Source organism: Gigantopelta aegis, chromosome 3, assembly GCF_016097555.1.
Source record: "Gigantopelta aegis isolate Gae_Host chromosome 3, Gae_host_genome, whole genome shotgun sequence".
In the NCBI taxonomy this organism is placed as follows: Eukaryota; Metazoa; Mollusca; class Gastropoda; order Neomphalida; family Peltospiridae; genus Gigantopelta; species Gigantopelta aegis.
The window spans coordinates 60506603-60525748 of NC_054701.1; the positions used below are offsets into that span (position 1 = coordinate 60506603).

Consider the following 19146-nt stretch of genomic DNA (forward strand, 5'->3'; position numbering starts at 1 on the left):
TCCGGCACTCGTCAAATTTGCCAACTGTGAATTTTTAAAGCAGTTGGCGAATTTTATTTTAGTTTGGCAAAATAATTTCATGTAATAATTTACATTTTAAAGAAAATAACTGACAATTTCTGCAGTTTAATAGACAAGTTGGCAAACTGTTTTGCTCACCCACAGCGAGCCCTGCATTAGCTAATATTTTATGCTCGCTAACACTTCCTGATTTACAGTAGCAAACTATAACACAAAATGATGGCTCTGGGTGATTTTTATGAATCATTTACAACAGGTGTTTTTATTTGTTTTTGTAAGATATGAGTATGGTTAAGTGTTTGTAAGGAATACATGTACATTATACGGCTATTGATTAACATATAAGTTACCCAGCAGATGCACCTGTGACAGAAAAAAAGTAAAAGTTTGTTTTATTTAACGACGCCAGTAGAACACATTGATTTTTTTATCTTACCATCGGCTATTGGACGTCAAACATATGGTCATTCTGACACTGTGGTGTTTTTTTAGAGGAAACCCGCTGTCGCCACATAGGCTACTCTTTTACGATAGGCAGCAAGGGATTTTTTATTTGCGCTTTCCACAGGCAGGATAGCACAAACCATGGCCTTTGTTGAACCAGTTATGGATCACTGGTCGGTGCAAGTGGTTTACACCTACCCATTGAGCCTTGCGGATTACTCACTCAGGGTTTGGAGTCGGCGCCTGTGACAGATTCATTCATTTCAACTTATTTCCGTGCTTATATCCAATTAAGGTTCAAGCACACTGTTCTGAGCACACACCTCAGTTATCTGGGCTGTCTCTCCACAACAGTGGATTAGTTGTTTGTTGTTAGTGAGAAGGAAAAGGGTGTAGTGGTCTTACACCTTTCCACTGAGTCGTTAAAACTCGCTCTGGGTGGGAGCCAATACTGGGTTGTGAGGCCGGTAGTGTGACAGATGCAACAATTCTGTTTTTATGTGGGCATCAGTCATTTCACATTTGAATTCCATAGCTGAAGTAACACTGCCTTCAACATATTTCTGTTTTATTGACTATTCTTAAAATATAATTTTAAAAATTAAAATATTAATCACAGCAATTGTGGATCAGCACAAAGAGATTATAAGGAAGACGTGGGATGATTGGGGGGGGGGGGGGGGGGGGAGAGAGTGGGCATAATAGTGTAATTGACCTTAAATCACATACATTTACGTCAAACATCTTCTAACGAGACCTTGTCGAACATCTCTAAATCAAAGAGTTATTATTTAAAACAAGCATTCTGAGAGTTCTACTACAGCAACAAATTTCCCCTACCAGGCCCAACGCAGTTTCATATCTTCTACATTCAAGGCCCATATCTGTGTGAAACATGGGTGAATCACCATGGAAATCAATTGTGATCTGTAACAATACACTTTAAAAGCTATTCACAAAATGTTAGCTCCATATCTTGAGGCATTGTGACAATACAGTCTGGAAAACAAATGTTAATATTCCCCAAGTTCAAGGGCCATAACTGTCAAACATGGTTAAATTGACATGAAGGTAAAACATGATCTGCAACAGAACATGATAAAGTTATATACACACATCTTCAGCTCAATATTTTCAGGCATTGCATGGGCGGATCCAAGGGGGGGGGGACCAGGGGGACGCGTCCCCCCCAAAAATTGTTCAAGTGCCCTCAAAATGTCCAAGTGCCCTTTTTGTTTGTAGAATTTTTTTTTTTTTAAGTAAACAATAATTATATTGTAGATAAATGAAATCAAGATTTTCGTGTACATGCGCAAGCTTGCAGATATGTGTCTGTGTTATCGAGTCTCAATGGGGCCCCATTGAGGTTCTAACGCGAGTGACGCCAATTTACTTCATTATTGCTAGTATATTATGACGTAGAACTGTAGGAATTCATATTAATTGTAAATATCAAAACTTGTAGTAAGGTGCCCTTTTGACGAGTCAATGTGCCCTTCTTTTTTGGTCCCCCCCTAAAAATATTTCCTGGATCCGCCCATGCATTGCAAAACAAAGTCTGGATAATTATATGTTGACCAGACAGACAAACAGAAAGACATACAGGCAGATTGGCAAGGGACTAATTATAATGTTTAGCCTGTCAGAATTCTATTGGTAATAATGACCCACATAAATGTTACAGCATACAAGTCACAACATCAATACTCTGTCTGGGTAAGGTTCTTTGGTGTACCACAGTATTGGGGATGAGTGATGAGGAAGGGGTCATGTCAGTTCTTGTAATTATATTACATATACCATATGATTTATCTGAATAATCTGTTTAATGTTAATACATCTGAGACAGATAAATCAAACAGAACTATCTACAGGCTGGTCTATTGTAGATGACATGTGCCACAATCACACTGGCATGGCATGCATTACAATAATTTTTTTAGTTTATCCCAAGATACAATGTATCTGCAATCTAAAAGCAATAACTCTGAAAAGTGGGTAAATCACCATGAAACGTCAACTTGATCTGTAAACCTATATACAAATGATAAAGCTATATATAAAATTTCATCTTGACCTCTCCAGGCATTGCAAAAATTTGGAAAACACATTTTCACATCTCCTAAGTTCAAAGGCCATAACTCCGTAAAAAAAAAAAGAGAGTAAATTGCAATGAAAGTCAAACTTGATCTGTAACAATATGTGATAAACCTATACACAAAATGTTAGCTCAGTATCTAAAGGTCTTCTGAAAAAAATGTCTGTAAAAAAGAAATCATATCGCCTAAGTTCAAGGGCCATAACTCCATCATAAATGGGTAAATTGTCATGAAAGTCAAACTTGATCTGTATTAGACTGTAACAGTACATGATGAAGCTATACACAAAATTTCAGCTCAATATCTCAAAGCCTTCTGAAAAAAACCATCTGGAAAACGTGTGGGACAGACAGACAGATGGACCGAAAGACGGACGGACCAGCAGACAGACAGACAGACAGACAGACAGACAGAAGAACGGAGATGAAACCTATAGTTCCCTTCGGTTGGACCGGTAGATGACTAATAATGCAGTTTTCAATGTTTCAATGATGCAAAAAAAAAAAAAATGGATACATATTTTAAACAGTTACAACAAATGGCCTTGAAATTTGTTCAAGATCATAGAGAATGCATGTTGTCAAAGATGTCAAGAAGGAAACTTTATATCAACACATTAATTATTATAAACACCATAGTTACAATGACAGTGTCACAAGCATTAATTATCAATATAGACCATAACAACAATATAATATATTAATGCATTAACTGGCCAACAATTGACTTCTACAATGGATGGCCAGTTAAGACGGGTTTCACTTATCAGCACTGGGTAGTATATGTTTCACTGTTCACCAACGCTTTATGAGCTTTAACATATTTTTTACCTGCAGACCTGGTCTTTTAAGGTGCGCAAGTGCTGTCGCACTCATACAGTGCATGTAATTTCAATCTGGCGAGTGTGAAAAACAACGCGTGTTACTTCATAAATTTATCATGCTCAATTTTCACTGGCCTTAGCATTTTGATGAGTGCGATTTTTCACTCACCATTGTTTTTCAAAAGCTAAGGACTGTACTTGTCATTTACCACTTAAGATGGGTTTCACTGTATCAGTACTGGGTAGTTTATATTTTATCGAACTCAGTGGTGTCGTGGTTAAGTCATCGGATATAAGGCTGATAGGTACAGAGTTCACAGCCCGGTACCGGCTTCCACCCAGAACGAGTTTTAATTACTGAATGGATAAGTGTAAGAATTGAGTAGGTGTAAGACCACTACACCTTCTTCTCTCTCACTAACCACTAACAACTAACCCACTGTCCTGGACAGACAGTCCAGATAGCTGAGGTGTGTGCCCAAAACAGCATGCTTGATCGTTAAATTGGATATATAAGCAGACCTGTCAACCCTCCCGGATTCCGCGGGAGTCTCCTGGTATTTGATCAAATCTCCTTTCGCCTGTGCGGGAGACAGTTTCTCCTGTTAAATGACATTTTTGTAAGCATAAAAAAAAATCGATCCTCTTTTGTCAAAATAACAGAAGGGAAGTAACTCTGCCTTTTTTTCTCATTCGGAAAATGTCGACTACTTTCAGTTTCTGAGAATGTAACAGGCCGAATTGTCCCGACTGTTTAACCTTTGCCGAAGTGAGAATTGTGGGATAGCCTATTCATATTGTTAAAAAAGCACATGGAGTTTATAAAATGATGTGTTATTATAATGTTTGTTGTCATCGTAATGGCTACGAAGCGTGTTGCCGCTAATTCAACAGGCTGTGTATTGACATTCAGTGTTGCCATATAAAAAAAAAAAAACTATCCAATTTAGTTCTAATAACACCTCTGAATTGTAAAATGTCTTCCCACTGGATTACATAATGCAACTATGACGAATCTGAACTGCCAGACTCCGAGTTGACAGCGATACACACGATGCATGTTAAAATCACATGTCACAGCAAGACAACGAAAATACCAATTAGATGTATAAACATACTTGTGTCAGTTAATTTTGTATGTTTGTGCAGTAAAATGTTGGTTATAAGGGTACACTTCAAGAAATTATTTTTGTACAATTAAAAAATGTTGTGTTTGACATTGACATAAAGTTACTCACGGAAATGGGTATAATTCCGGTATATTTCACATGATGTCCGTAATGAGGTTTTACTTATGATTAATGAAAATACAATGTTTATTGCATCATTATAATGATTTTAAATAAGTACCACGCCACCGTTCCTCATTATAGTAAAAACTGAATATTAATTTTTAAGATTTATATAAATTTGTCTTTGGTACTTGGGTACACTAACCACAAATGATAATGTAACGCAACCTGTAAGGCTGTAAGTGTAATACCGTAAATGTACTAATTAATTTTTTTATTTCTTGTTCATGTTCTTAACATTTTTGGATAAAATATTTTATTTTTTTTAAATATGTATTAAATCATAATAATATTTAAACTTAAAAAAAAAAAAAAAAAAAATTAATTTTTTTTTTTTTTTTTTAATGCCAAGATCTAAGGTTAAGAAGTATATATGACACTATAAAGTATTCATATAACTTATTGTAATAATGTTTTTTTTAAATCTTGCGATTTTGGGTTAAATTGTGTGAATTTAAAAAATCTCCTGCTTTTTGACAAAATCTCCTGCTTTTTCAACACACACCTCCTGCTTTCTCTTGACTAAAGGTTGACAGGTCTGTATATAAGCACGAAAATAATTTGAAATGAAATTATATTTTACACTGTTCACTGATGCTTTATGAGTTTTAACATTTTCACCTGTCAATCTCCACTTAAGACAGGTCTGACTGTGTTAACACCAAGTAGTTTATATTTTACACTGTTCACCAACACTTTATGACATTTTCACCTGTCATTCACCTAACTTTCTGCATCTGCAGCAATAAAGAACAAACCAATGTCTAAGTAGTTCAAAATATAAGACAGAAAATAATAAAATATTACCCAGCACAGCATATAAAGAGTATAATTATATTGTGTTTGACCATTTACAGGCGCTAAAGGCGTTTTTAGTGTTACAAATTTAGTTTTACTGGTGACACGAAGCTAAAACTGTAAAACAGTATTTAGTGAGGATATATCAAATAGTAGTGTATTTAGTGAAAAGCATGTACAATACAGTGGTATATTTAGCAAGGACATACCACACAGTACAAGGTAGTTTATTCCTTTTGAGATAAACATCATACATTATGATTGGTCAAAAGTTCATTCATACAGTATCGCGAATACCCAGGTGTTACTTGCAGGAAAATACAGGATTTGCAGGGGTGTATGAAATGTCACATGGTTCACTTGACAGGCTGTACAAAATATGAATCAGTGGCTTTTATTAGTTGTTTAAGTTTTGTGTTTTACTGACACACCTCAATTTTTAAATTTGTTGAAAATCTTGAAATTCTTATTAAAAGGCGATAACACATACTCGATATACACCCTTACGGAAATAACCTATACAAACTTATAAGTGGAATATACTTTACTTATACGCCACTTATAAGTTACCTATATATTGGTATAAGTGAAGTATCAGTGTGTATAAGTATAAGTGAAAAAAATGGTTAATTGATACTTCACTGATACTCCACATATATTTCACCTATAAGTGGTTTATCAGTGGTATAAGTGAACTGGAATTAGATCTTTTTTTTGTTGTTTCTACAAGTGAAATATAAGTGAAATATTAGTTTGGAGATAGTCCTTTTTTAAAGGAAATGATGTGTTCCAAATGAACGGGGGAAAAACTAAGTCCAAAACATTTTCATGGTTATTTTTTAAAAATTCATAACTTCTCACAGGATTTATCGAATTCATTGGGAACTGTGGCTAAACAACCAAACATACATTTAGCAGATTTAGATAGTATTTATGATAATTTATAAAAAAAAAAAAAAAAAAAAAAAAAAAAAGTCGGGGTGGGTTATATATGATTAAAACAGGATCATCTTGTAATTATCCCATACTACCTCCTTGCTTTCAATAGACTCCCCCATCCCGACACACCTGTCATAATAAAGATCTGTAAAAAGTAGCTGATGGGGGGGGGGGGGGGAGGAAGTGATCCCCATGACAATGCACAATGTTTATCCATCACAGTATGGATTTTTTTTTTTTTTTTTGGGGGGGGGCTAAAAAAACTAAATATTACAGGGTAGGCTACCACTCACATCTCATACATATATATATATATATATATATATATATATATATTGCTGCTAAATAATAATATAATTATAATTTCAATTAAATAATAAAATAAATAATTTAAAAAAAATAAAGTCAATAAAAATTGTTTAAAAAAAAAATCTTATTGTTAATTTGTTGTTATTATAATAATACACACACATATGGCAGTTGCTGTCGGTACTGTTGTTCCAGCTAGCTAGCCATGCTGTATTCATGCTGTATGTCTCACACCCACCCACCACCACTTTTTTTTTTTTTTTACCAGATTGTGTGAAAATAGGCACAAAAACCAAATTAAAATGAATTGATATTACTATAACAGATTGTGCCCCCCCCCCCCCCCCTTTCCTTTCAGGTATCATTACTTTTGGTCTATTATTTATTAAGATTGATTTTTTTTTTGATTTTTTTTTAATATGAATTTTCACACACATAATAATAAAAATGTTAGTTTTTTTGTTAAATCACAAGGAAGAAAAATATAGTAAGCTGGTGTATCACTCCCATCCCTGGTTCTCACAAATCCATTTATAGAAACAACAACAAAAATTTAAAAAAAAAAAAAAAAAAAAAAAAATTCGGGGGGGGGGGGGGGGGGTCGAATTGTTCATGATGGGATCATCACATATTTTTTGAAAAAAATACCCACACCTTTAGGTAACGTTATCTTTATTCGCTAGAAAAAATATGAGCTTTGGTATTATAAAAAAAAAAAAAAAAAAAAAAAAAAAAAAATGGTAATGCCATACGCCATATGCAGAGTAATAATTTATAATGCTTAATAGACAGAAGGCCACAAAGGCGTTAGATTAGTACATAATTATGATAATAATAATAATAATAATTATTATTATTATTATTATTATAAGTCAGTGTCGTCTTAAAAGACGAACGAAGGTTAAAAGCGATAATATGATTGGTCGGTTCCTAAACAGTCATACCTGGGATTTGATTGGCTTAGAGATAACACCAGGAAAAAACGCGCCATTTGCAGTTTGCCAAAATAAATTTAATAATAAATAATGACAAAACATTGTGTATTTTGCATTATGAATTGGATTTGAGATCATTTTGATTGAGCAGAAACAATCACAGTTTATTACCGAATACTTGGCTATGGCGGAAAATGAAGAACTTCGATCAAGTTTCGGATGTCCTACTATTTTCGTCACGTTTGGAAGGAAAAAAAGGTAAACATGATTTTACTATTTTCTTACTTATTCTAGACACCTTTAATATATAGGCCTAAGGTGACATCTTTAACTGTATTTGTTCTAATATTGTGTGATGTTTGATGACAATCGAACGAATGTAACGTGTTCTACATGATGCAACGTGTTCTACATGAAGCAACATTGGGTCATGACACAGAAAATTTCCAAAATGGCCGATCAAGGCATATTTTTCAGGGGCAATTTAAATACACATAGATCACATTGACATCATAAATAATACATTTAAATGCAAAATAAATATTTTAAGATGCCAAATTGATGCATTTATTACAGAAAAAGTGTTGTTATTTCACCGATGGGTACAGATTTTTACAACGATAGTAATGCTTTTTTGGGGTGATTTAGGTCACATGACCAGTTTCACGTACTCTGATAGGTCAGCAGTCTTTGTTTACAAATTAATTTAGTTTTAATTTGTTTAATTTATTTAAAGTATCACAAGTAGCAGTCATTTTTCATTTTACTTAGTAATATATATTGTTTATGGGTACCATATGTTTCGGTCCCCAAACCAGTTCACCCCCAGTCAGTTCACCCCCAATTATGTCAGGTAATAAAAATGATTTTGGCTTAGGTAATTGGTTGTTTGGCAAGTCTTCCTCATTACCACCAACAAATTATAAAAAATATTTGTTAGAATCAATGTACGGTTAAACTTAGAGATAGTTATTGATCTTTTTTTTAAGCTTATAAAACATTTTGTTTTATAATTTTAAGCAACATAATGTGTACCGGTATATTTCATAATCCTTTCTGGTGATCAGGCTTGGGATCACAAAGTCATGCATTCATATTTTTTTGGTACATGTACAAAATTAATTATTTGAAAGTAAAATTTGGTTTGGGCTACAATAAACCTCAATTGTTTAGGGTACCAGACGTTTCTCCCCCAAATCGGATGTCAGTTCGCCCTCGCGTGCTTAACCAGTTCGCCCCAACAAAGGTACCAGTTCACCCCCATAAAGATTTATATGTATTAATTAATTAATTAAACTGGTGATTATGTCAAATGTGCCCGGACTGACTCAGGATCCAACCAAATTGTGGAAAGACGACAATCCCTCCCCTCTAAGAAAAGAAACACACACACACACACACACACACAGTTTAACATGCCTCTAAAGAAAAATACAGTAATTGTTTAAAAGTAACAAATAATTGGGATTTGGGGGTGAACTGGTACATGGAGGGAACAGGCCAAACTGGGGGCAAAACGTCATGGATTCATTGTCTATACAAAAAGTAAGTTTGTTTTCTTTAAAGACACCACTAGAGCACATTGATTTATTAATCATTGGCTATTGGATGTCAAACAGGTAATTTTGACATATAATTTTTCAGAGGGAACATGCTAAAAATTAATTAGTAGCAATGTATTTGTATCTATGCACCATCCCACAACAGGATACCACTTACCAAGATGAAATACATACGAAATCGTGCAACAATTGCCAATCGATGCATACTTATTGTTTGCTGAGAATATATATATATAAAATTAAAATATTTATACCATTATATTTTTGTGTTACCTGTTTACTCCTCTGTTCACTTCACCCCCAAATGTCGATATGGATGCCCCCAAATATTTACAACACATCTTTGGTTGCATTTTGTATTTATATTCTAAAAATTGTTTCATATTACTTTGACTGGGGTGTGGTATCAAGCCTTTTCGCCCCATGCCAGTTAATTTCTTTTCAAAACGCTTGTCTTCTCTTTTGAAAAAAACTATAAAAAACTCTTAAACTGACACAGGAAAATTCTTGGATAGGATATTGACATACCTTTGGGGATGGATTGGTTTGCATGAGGATGAAATGGACATTTATTTGATTACAAGAAACACAAGTTATATATATATATATATATATATTTTTTTTTTCCAGAAAAATCGTCAGCACATTCTGGTCATCATATTATGGAAATATTTGTGACTGGTATGTATTTAACAAACAATAATCTTGTTTTAAGATGCATGACTTGATGTGTAAGAGGTGGTCTTCAATGTCACAAGCCATTATACATAATTATTCAGAAATGTTTGATTATACCAGATCACTTGGAAATTAACTTTAACATGTGTTATCAGGTTAGTAGGAAATGCAATCTCTGCATGATGGTTGGTTGATAATTTTTAAAACATCTATTTCAGGATAATAACTTTTACACTTTCCTTAACATTAGAATTTTTTTTTTTTTCAATTCTTCCTTGTCCGCCCATATTCTTGAGTGAGCATCTTGAATTAAACATTTTAATAATTAAAAAAAGTAACTTCAGTTTACATTTGAACAGCATCTGACATCACATGTATGGTCACTGACAAGCATGCAGGGCTTTTTCTCGTTCTAACCAGTGCACCACAACTGGACAAAGACTGTGGTATGTGCTTTCCTGTCTGTGGTAAAGTGCATATATAAAAGACCCTTTGCTGCATTAGAAAAGCTGTAGCTGACTACGAGTCAGAATTACCAAATGTTTGACATCCAATAGCCGATGATTAATTAATCATTAATTAATTAATTAGAAGAAGAAACCTGCTACAATTTTCCATTAGTAGCAAGGGATCTTTTATATGCACAGACAGGATAGCACATACCACAGCCTTCGATATACCAGTCATGGAACAAGAAAAGCCCTAAGGGTCCATCGACAGGGATCGATCATGGGTCAACCGTGCATCAATCGAGCGCTTTACCCCTATAGCTTGAAAGGAGTTGCATGCAGTTCTATGATGTACATGTATAGAGGCACTGATTTTCCGCAATCGCGGAAATAACTATCTGAAACGGAATTCCCAAATTTTTTTCCAAAACATTATTTAACTTTAGCGCATTTGATTAATTATAATTTATTTTTCGAACTAGAAACTATGGACACTGACATCTGCCTGTGCTACGCTACGACACTAGTACCTTTGTATGTTACGTCAAATGTTTAATGTAGAGTATCTAGACGTTTTACCAGTCATGTTTTCTTCGCTTATTCCCGACGATTTAACGGGAAAAACCAAACATTGTGAGCTAAAATTGTCCGATATTTACTCAGTGAAAGATATATTATGTTATGTTTGCTTATTAATTTTTAACATTTGCGGCATTGCCATATTTCCGATCTCACAAAGGAATGCCATAATTGCATATTGTATGCCAGGCTTTGTTCAAAATAAATTATACAAGGGAAGTGGTTTATAGCCGTTTGTAATTATTTTCCTGATCATATCGTAAAGAAAACCGAAAATGTCCGAAGTCTGTCTCGTGGTGTATTCGTGGTTAAATTTAAACCAAAAATAAATACAAACTACTGACATGTTTTGCCTCATTGCATATTTATTTATTTTATACCAGCAATTAATTGCGGTGTGTGTGTGTGTGTGTGTGTGTGTGAAACAAAGTCAGAATTTGTTTAATACTGAAACGGAAAAACCCGGAATTTGTAACATTATGAAACGGAAAAGGGAAAAATCTGAAACGGAAAATCAGTGCCTCTACATGTAGTTGACATGTACAAACTAATACATGTAGACAAATGTATGTTTGTTTGTTTTTTAATTTCATTATTTCCCTCCCAGTCCAACACCCTTTATCTTTTTGTAATAGTTTATATTTTGTAGGCCTGAAAATTGGTACAGATTCTTTAGATTCAAATATATATCATGTATTTTATTTTTTGATTTCTTCATAATTAAAATTAAAGGTCAACATTGAATATTTCAAAGTCTGTTTTATCCTTGAGATTTGATTGATACCAGGTAAAAAAGTAAACTTGAAAATTTAACTGAAAATTAGTTTGCTTTCTCTTGAAATTTTGATTCCCCACACCGGAAACTTGGTACGCTATGATTCTCTAGGGTAGTCTTTTTAAAACTAACAGAAAGAACTAAATGTTTACATTAATAATAAACAATAGCTAATTACATAACAGATCTATCCAGACTACATTTGTTTTTCAGAATCCCATCTGAATGTTGGATGACATATATCAAGATGACACTGAACAGGACAACTGAGGAAAATGGATGTGAAATAATCCAATCTAACAGTTGGAAATAAATATATATAGTATTTATAAAATATTTGTTTGTATATACTGTTCAGATATATTAGTGAGTCAGAATGAAACATCACTTTGTTTGTTAAGACTATTGTGCTTCAATTTTTATGTTTTGTGGACAGCTAGTTTACAGATAGGGTGTGTAAGCGGTGGCATTAATACAGCAATTGCCCGAGAATATTGAAATTTGGCCTCAAGGACAGATTGCTGCCTATTTTCATTTGTTTAATGATTAGTTCATCACCAACTGCTGGATGTAAAAAATTAAATTGATAATTAATTCTGACCCATAGTCTTCAGAGGAAGCTCTCTACATGTTTCAAAAGCAGCAAGTCATCTTTTAAATGATCAGGACAGAACATACCACAGCCTTTGATATTCACTTATATTTCACTTATACTTCACTTATACAGCGTTTTTGTAAAATATCAGTGAATCACTTATACTTCACCTATACTTTACTTATACAGCAGTTTCTGTGAAGTATCAGTGAATCACTTATACTTCACCTATACTTTACTTATACAGCAGTTTCTGTGAAATACCATTGAATCACTTATACTTCACTTATATTTCACTTATACAGCATTTTTGTAAAATATCAGTGAATCACTTATACTTCACTTATACAGCAATGTTTGTAAATATCAGTGAATTACTTATACTTCACTTATATTTCACTTATACAGCATTTTTGTAAAATATCGGTGAATCACTTATACTTCACCTATACTTTACTTATACAGCAGTTTCTGTTAAATACCAGTGAATCACTTATACTTCACTTATATTTCACTTATAAGTCACTTATATATATCTAATACTTCTGTTAAATATTAGCGAATGACTTACACTTCACTTATATATATGGTTAACACTTCACCTATATGTCACATATACTTTGTATAAGTGATACCTCATTTGCATACAAAATCCTAATCGTTTACTTATAAGTCACTTATACTTGAAAAATATTAACGACTTATACTTCACTTATAAGTGAAAAATATAAGTCATTTCGGTAAGGGCAGGCATCAAATTTGTGGATTTTTTTTAAAAGGTTCTTCCAAAATCATAAAAATTATATAATTTAGATATTTTTAGAAATTTCATCTTAACATCTTACACTTCCAACACACTGAAGCACAGAATCTGGTTAAATTTGCAGCCTGACACATGAAGGTTTCAGTTTTATTGCATACCTATTCTTTTCTTGTACGACTGTGCTTTTGAAATGTGATGCTTTTAGAACTGGTTGCCTTAGCCAGCATATACGTGTAGGGCTCATTCATAATGGGGGACAGAATGTAGCTCAGTCGTCTGTGTGCCCGACTGAGGTGCTTGCATCGCAGGATCAAACCATATCAGTGGATCCATTCAACTGATTGTGTTTTTTCTAGTTCCAGCCAGTGCACCACAACTAGTCATAAAAATGGTATGTGCTTTCCTGTCTGTTGGTAAATGCATAAAAAATATCCCTTGATACTAACAGAAAAATGTAGCAGGTTTCCTCCGATGTCAAAATTACCAAATGTTTGACATCCAATAGCCGATGATTAATTAATCAATGTGCTCTACTGGTGTCTTTAAACAAAAAAAACACTTTTCATTCACAATGGATAAAGCACGTGTGTGATGCAGCTACAAAAATTCAAATACACTATTTCGATAGAAAAATAACCGGCTGCATGTGTGTATTATGATATATATTAAGTCAATGTTCTATAATTATTTTATCAAAACTATTCAAGCTCAACTATAGATATTTCACCTTTAACATGAACATATGAAACAAAACAATTCATTGCAAAGCTTTAAATTTGGTCAGATATTTAATGACAACATAATTTTATCAAAATACTGGTTTGCACACTGTTTAAATGTACATACAAGTAATATATCAATATACCTAGCAATAATAAACATGACAAATAGATAAATCTTATAAATGTGTTCAATACACAGCTCTACTTCTATGTTTAATATAAAAATGCATTGCAGTGAGCTATTAACTGCAGCCAGAATGCAGATGGTGTGAATGCAGCAGCTGCCACAGACACAAGAGCTGCCCTAAGTTCAACCTGTGAACTATTTGAATGGTTCCCGACGTGACCATTTGATTTAACGTGAAAGGCATAAACCAGTCTAGCAGACATTGGCAACAAGCGGTTGACTGAACTTATGCCTGGACCGCACGCACATGCCGCATCCAGTGCAAGCACATGCTGCATCCAGTGCGAGCACATGCTGCATCCAGTGCGAGCACATGCTGCATCCAGTGCGAGCACATGCTGCATCCAGTGCGAGCAAGCCCTTAGGGTCTAGTACAGGGAGGAAAACAACAAAACATTGGAGTAATAAATTGCACCTGTTTCCAGAGGGTGTTCAAGTTGGTATGAAAATAGTAAAATTATGTTGATACTTTTGAGTGAATAGTATTGATTTCTGGATGATTTAGAGAATAATTAATAAGCTTTAAGGAATTACGGATTATCTGTCCCAAGTGAATGAATGTTGTAAACCCGAGCCTTTGGCAATGGTTTTACAACATTCATTCATTCACGAGGGACAGATAATTTATAATTCCTCATATCTCATTAGTTATTCTCTAAATAAGCACACACAAAAAAGCTGATTCTGAGAATGAATGATTGTCCCTTTGTTTATAAATGAATGAATGAATGCTTAACAACACCACTGCACGAAAACAATACATCAGCTATTGGGCATCAAACAAAGGTAATTGTTTATAAACAGACAACTGCTACCACAACAAATCAATTCCCATTGACTATAACTTACGCATGATATCCATGTCATAAACTCATGTGATAATTCACTTTATTAACCCGGTTAATAATGGAATGCAAATTTGCACGGTCCCTAGGTAGTGTGTTGCTGTGAATGGGTCATTTGCTTACAAGCCAATAAGACCCGTGTACCTGAGCGTAACATTTTCAAAGATTTGTTTAAAATGTGTGACATCAAACTAATCTGTGCTAATCATGACGACGTCATATTATCGATGGCGGCAACTTTAGTACTCTGATTTACTAAAATATTTATTAGAATGTTATTTTAGAAGTGTTATAGGATAAATAGAATTTGCTACTTGTGTTTTTTAATATGTAAAATATGAACCTCGTCTAGTTAATCGGTATTTGTCTCGGCAAGCCTAAAAAATTACCAATTAACATAGACTCGGTTGATATTTTCCATATTAAAAAATACTCGTGACGAATCATATATATATATATATATATATATATATATATATATATATATATATATATATATATATATATATATATATATATATATATATATATATATTAAAATTATTAAATGGTTTTTTTAATTGTTAATATATATATCAGCATTTCAGCGCCTAGAGGCAATACACATAAAATGCGTTGCATGCTCCAATTAATCAACTTTCAGCAATGCAACAGATGTCACATAGCACTGACGAGATTTAGAGAATGAGTAAATCTCATGTTTGAGGAAAATCAGTATACAGGTTTCAAACACTAATGTACTCTGCATATAACAACTGTAATAAATAAAAGTGTGATTACACATAAGCATAGAAGATGGGGGGTTGAGGAGATTCAACTGCTGTGATTATTTTGGGCATACATATTTATTGTCTTGACCCCCTGCTATCCAGATTTGGCCATTTTAGTTTAATTGGGGCAAAACTCTGACTGCCAAAGAGACACTTCAGAGAGGACAGGACAGCACATACCAGAAGGAGATGGTGGCCTACTGCCTATCAAAGAACACAAGTGTTTATTGAGGTCAGGGGTGGGATGTAGCCCAGTGGTAACACGCTCGCTCCATGCACATTTGGTGTGGGATCGATCCTCATTAGTGGGCCCATTGAGCTATTTCTCGTTCCAGCCACTGCACCACGACTGGTATATCAAAGGCTGTGGTATGTACTACCCTGTCTGTGGGATGGTGCATATAAAAGAACGCTTGCTGCTAATCGAAAAGAGTAGCCCAAGAAGTGGCGACAGCAGGTTTCCTCTCTCAATATCTGTGTGGTTCTTAACCATATGTTGACCTCACATAACCATGAATAAAATGTGTTGAGTGTGTCATTAAATAAAACATTTCTTTCTCTCTTTATTGAGGTCATGACATAGACACTGGTTTAGCCAGCCAAAAGGCACTTTCTTGTTTGCCGAAAGTTGGCTCAAGTTGCCAAATTGTTAGCAGTAGTGAGAAGTTGAAGTTGCCATACTATTTTAGAGCTAATCCGAGTTCACACAACAAATGTCAAGACACTGACTTGTTTAGTGTCAAAGATTACTTGGAAGTTGGAACCTTGTTCATCCATTGTTTAAACTTTGGCATAAGAGTTCCAGCCAGTGCACCACAACTGGTATATCAAAGGCTGTGGTATGTGCTATCCTGTCTGTGGGATGGTGCATATAAAAGATCCCTTGCTACTAATGGGAAAAATGTGGTGGGTTTCCCCTCTAAGACTATATGTCAAAATTACCAAATGTTTGACATCCAATAGCTGATGATTAATAAATCAATGTGCTCTAGTGATGTCATTAAACAAAACAAACTTTATTTGGCTATATCAACACAAGCCATGCTCAGTTCACTTGATCAGTCAAGTGTTGTTCATTTCTTCTTTTTTCCTGTTTTTTAAATCTTTCTCATTCCTTTCTCTCCTTTGAATTCCATCTCATTTCTTCCCGATCTGGCAACTCCTCCTATCTTTCAACTTCTTTTGCTGTCCACCTCAACATCCAAGTCCTTGTCACTCCAACCGCGACAGGTGTTTGTCTCTTACAATATTACAATTTGGACCAAGTGTATAATTTGGTAGTTTTCCGAATGATGAACCACAATGAAATGTACCAATAAATGTTCACTTTGCCCATTTTTATCAAACCTTCTCCTAGATTAATATTTTTTCTTCCAGCCAGTGCTCCACAACTGGTGTAACAAAGCCTATGGTATGTACTATCCTGTCTGCAGGATAGTGCATATAAAAGATCCCTTGCTGCTAATCGAAGAGTAATGGCGACAGTGGGTTTCCTCTCTCAATATCTGTGTGGTTCTTAACCATATGTCTGATGCCATATAACCATAAATAAAATGTGTTAGTGTGTCGTTAAATAAAACATTTCCTTCTTTCGTAGATTAATATCTGAATACCATATGCTACAAAAGTCAACAAAAACATTTCTAGTGCATCAAACATTGTATGTTTATGCCAGTTATAAATCTACTATATTTTTGTATTCAAAATGAACAAGTCAGTTGATATTGATAAATATCTACAACTACATTTTAAAGCTGCAAGCGCAAGAATTTTTTTTTTTTAATACAAAGCATTTAAAATTAAAATATTTTACTACTTTTATATATGCACTTTCCCACAGACAGGAAAGCACATGCCTTTGTCCAGTTGTGGTGCACTGGCTGGAATGAGAAAAAAAAAACAATCAGTTGAATGAGTCCACCGAGGTGGTTCGATCCTGTGATGCAAGCACCTCAAGTAAGCACTTAACCGACTTGAGCTAAATCCCACCTCTGTGCATCATTAAAATCTCAGTAATACTTGTACATAAATCAAAACATTTTGTTTGCCATACCTGTATTATTTATTGTTGATGACAATCAAATACCAACAAAAGTGTTTTTCTGAGTGATGACAAGCCATACAATCATCTCTCAGTCCATTAACTAGAAAAATTACATCATGCATGTGACCCGAAATGCTCAAAAGGCAACCTATAGGCACATAGACTGTGAACAGCATGTGCAATTGACAGAACACCTCTGGAACATCGACGGGAATGGTTACACAATCATTTTTTAAATGACCAGATTTCAAGTAAATGTCATTTATGTATTCGTTCATTTGGTGCACAGGAACTTTTTCCCACTAGTACCGGTATATTAAACTTTAAAAAATTGCTGAAAACATCTTCTTTTTTTAATTTTTGGCTAAATTAAAATGAAATTCACTACTTGTTTCTAAAATTCACAATTGGTGAATTTAGCAAGTGCTAGAGCTATAGCCCTGCAAAAGTGTTGTTTGAATTGTGCATGAATTAGTCACATACAGAATATAGGCAAGTGAGACCACAACTTTAAGGTTTCAAATATTTCACACTACATTAAAGGTGCAGACCCTAGTTTCAACTGGTAATAATGGACACTAAATTTAGTTAATCTACAAACCTAAAACACACTTGGATAAAGTTACAACAGAGTAAAACAAGAGTCTGTGACATTATAACCAGAAAATATCCTTAAAAAATAGACTAAGAATCGAATCAATAACCGCTACTTCTCAGACTCATGTGCGTTTTAAAAAAATGAAAAATGCATTTTATGATATTAGAAACAACAAGATGACCAGAAACACTTTGGTTCTATGAAAATGGTTAATCTAAACAATAAAATATAAGTAATGTTTGATTTTAGTGGTCATAAACGGTTCTAATAGTGAACAATATGGTGTAGTATTTAAAAACTAGTGTCTGTCCCGTTAATATAATGCTGTATGTATCAGTATTTTTACAGTACTTATCATTAACAGGGATAACTGCATTCCTTTGTAATTACCGGATTACATCACTGAAATCAGAGTCTCATTTAATGCAGTATACTACATGCTACATTAATGAGCAGTCGTAACAATCTGGTCTCTGTTGGTGGATTATATATCTACATAAATCAATGGTTCACTACACTTCCTCATTCACCATTAACTTACATTTACAGAAGTCAGCGATCGTGACCAACTGAGATGAAATTAATCGCTATTCCACAACAAAGAAAATACAAATGTACATGCACAATAGACACAATGAAGTTAATTGTTGTTGGTTCAGGGGTGGGATATAAACCAATCATCTGATTCGCAGTTAGTCTCGAATCAATCCCCATCTATTTGTAAAAAGAAATAATTTCTCATTCTATAGCCAGTGCACCACAACTCATGGTAAGTGCTATCCGGTCTCTGGGATGGTGCATAAATATCCCTTGCAACTAATGGAAAAAATGTAGCAGGTTTCCTCTTTAAGACTATATGTCAAAATCACCAAATGTTTGACATCCAATAACTGATTTATTAATCATGTGCTCTAGTGGT

At 34.1% G+C, this 19146-nt stretch overlaps 1 protein-coding gene and 1 long non-coding RNA gene across 2 annotated transcripts in view; one reads left to right on the forward strand and one right to left on the reverse strand.

Moving 5' to 3' along the window:
* Positions 1–19146, reverse strand: part of LOC121368357 (signal peptide peptidase-like 3) — a 97198-nt gene that overhangs the window by 26302 nt on the left and 51750 nt on the right. The window lies entirely within an intron of this gene.
* On the forward strand, positions 6925–12032 carry LOC121368359. Its single transcript, XR_005957506.1, has 3 exons — positions 6925–7918; positions 9853–9903; positions 11917–12032. It is a non-coding gene; the product is annotated as an uncharacterized LOC121368359 (long non-coding RNA).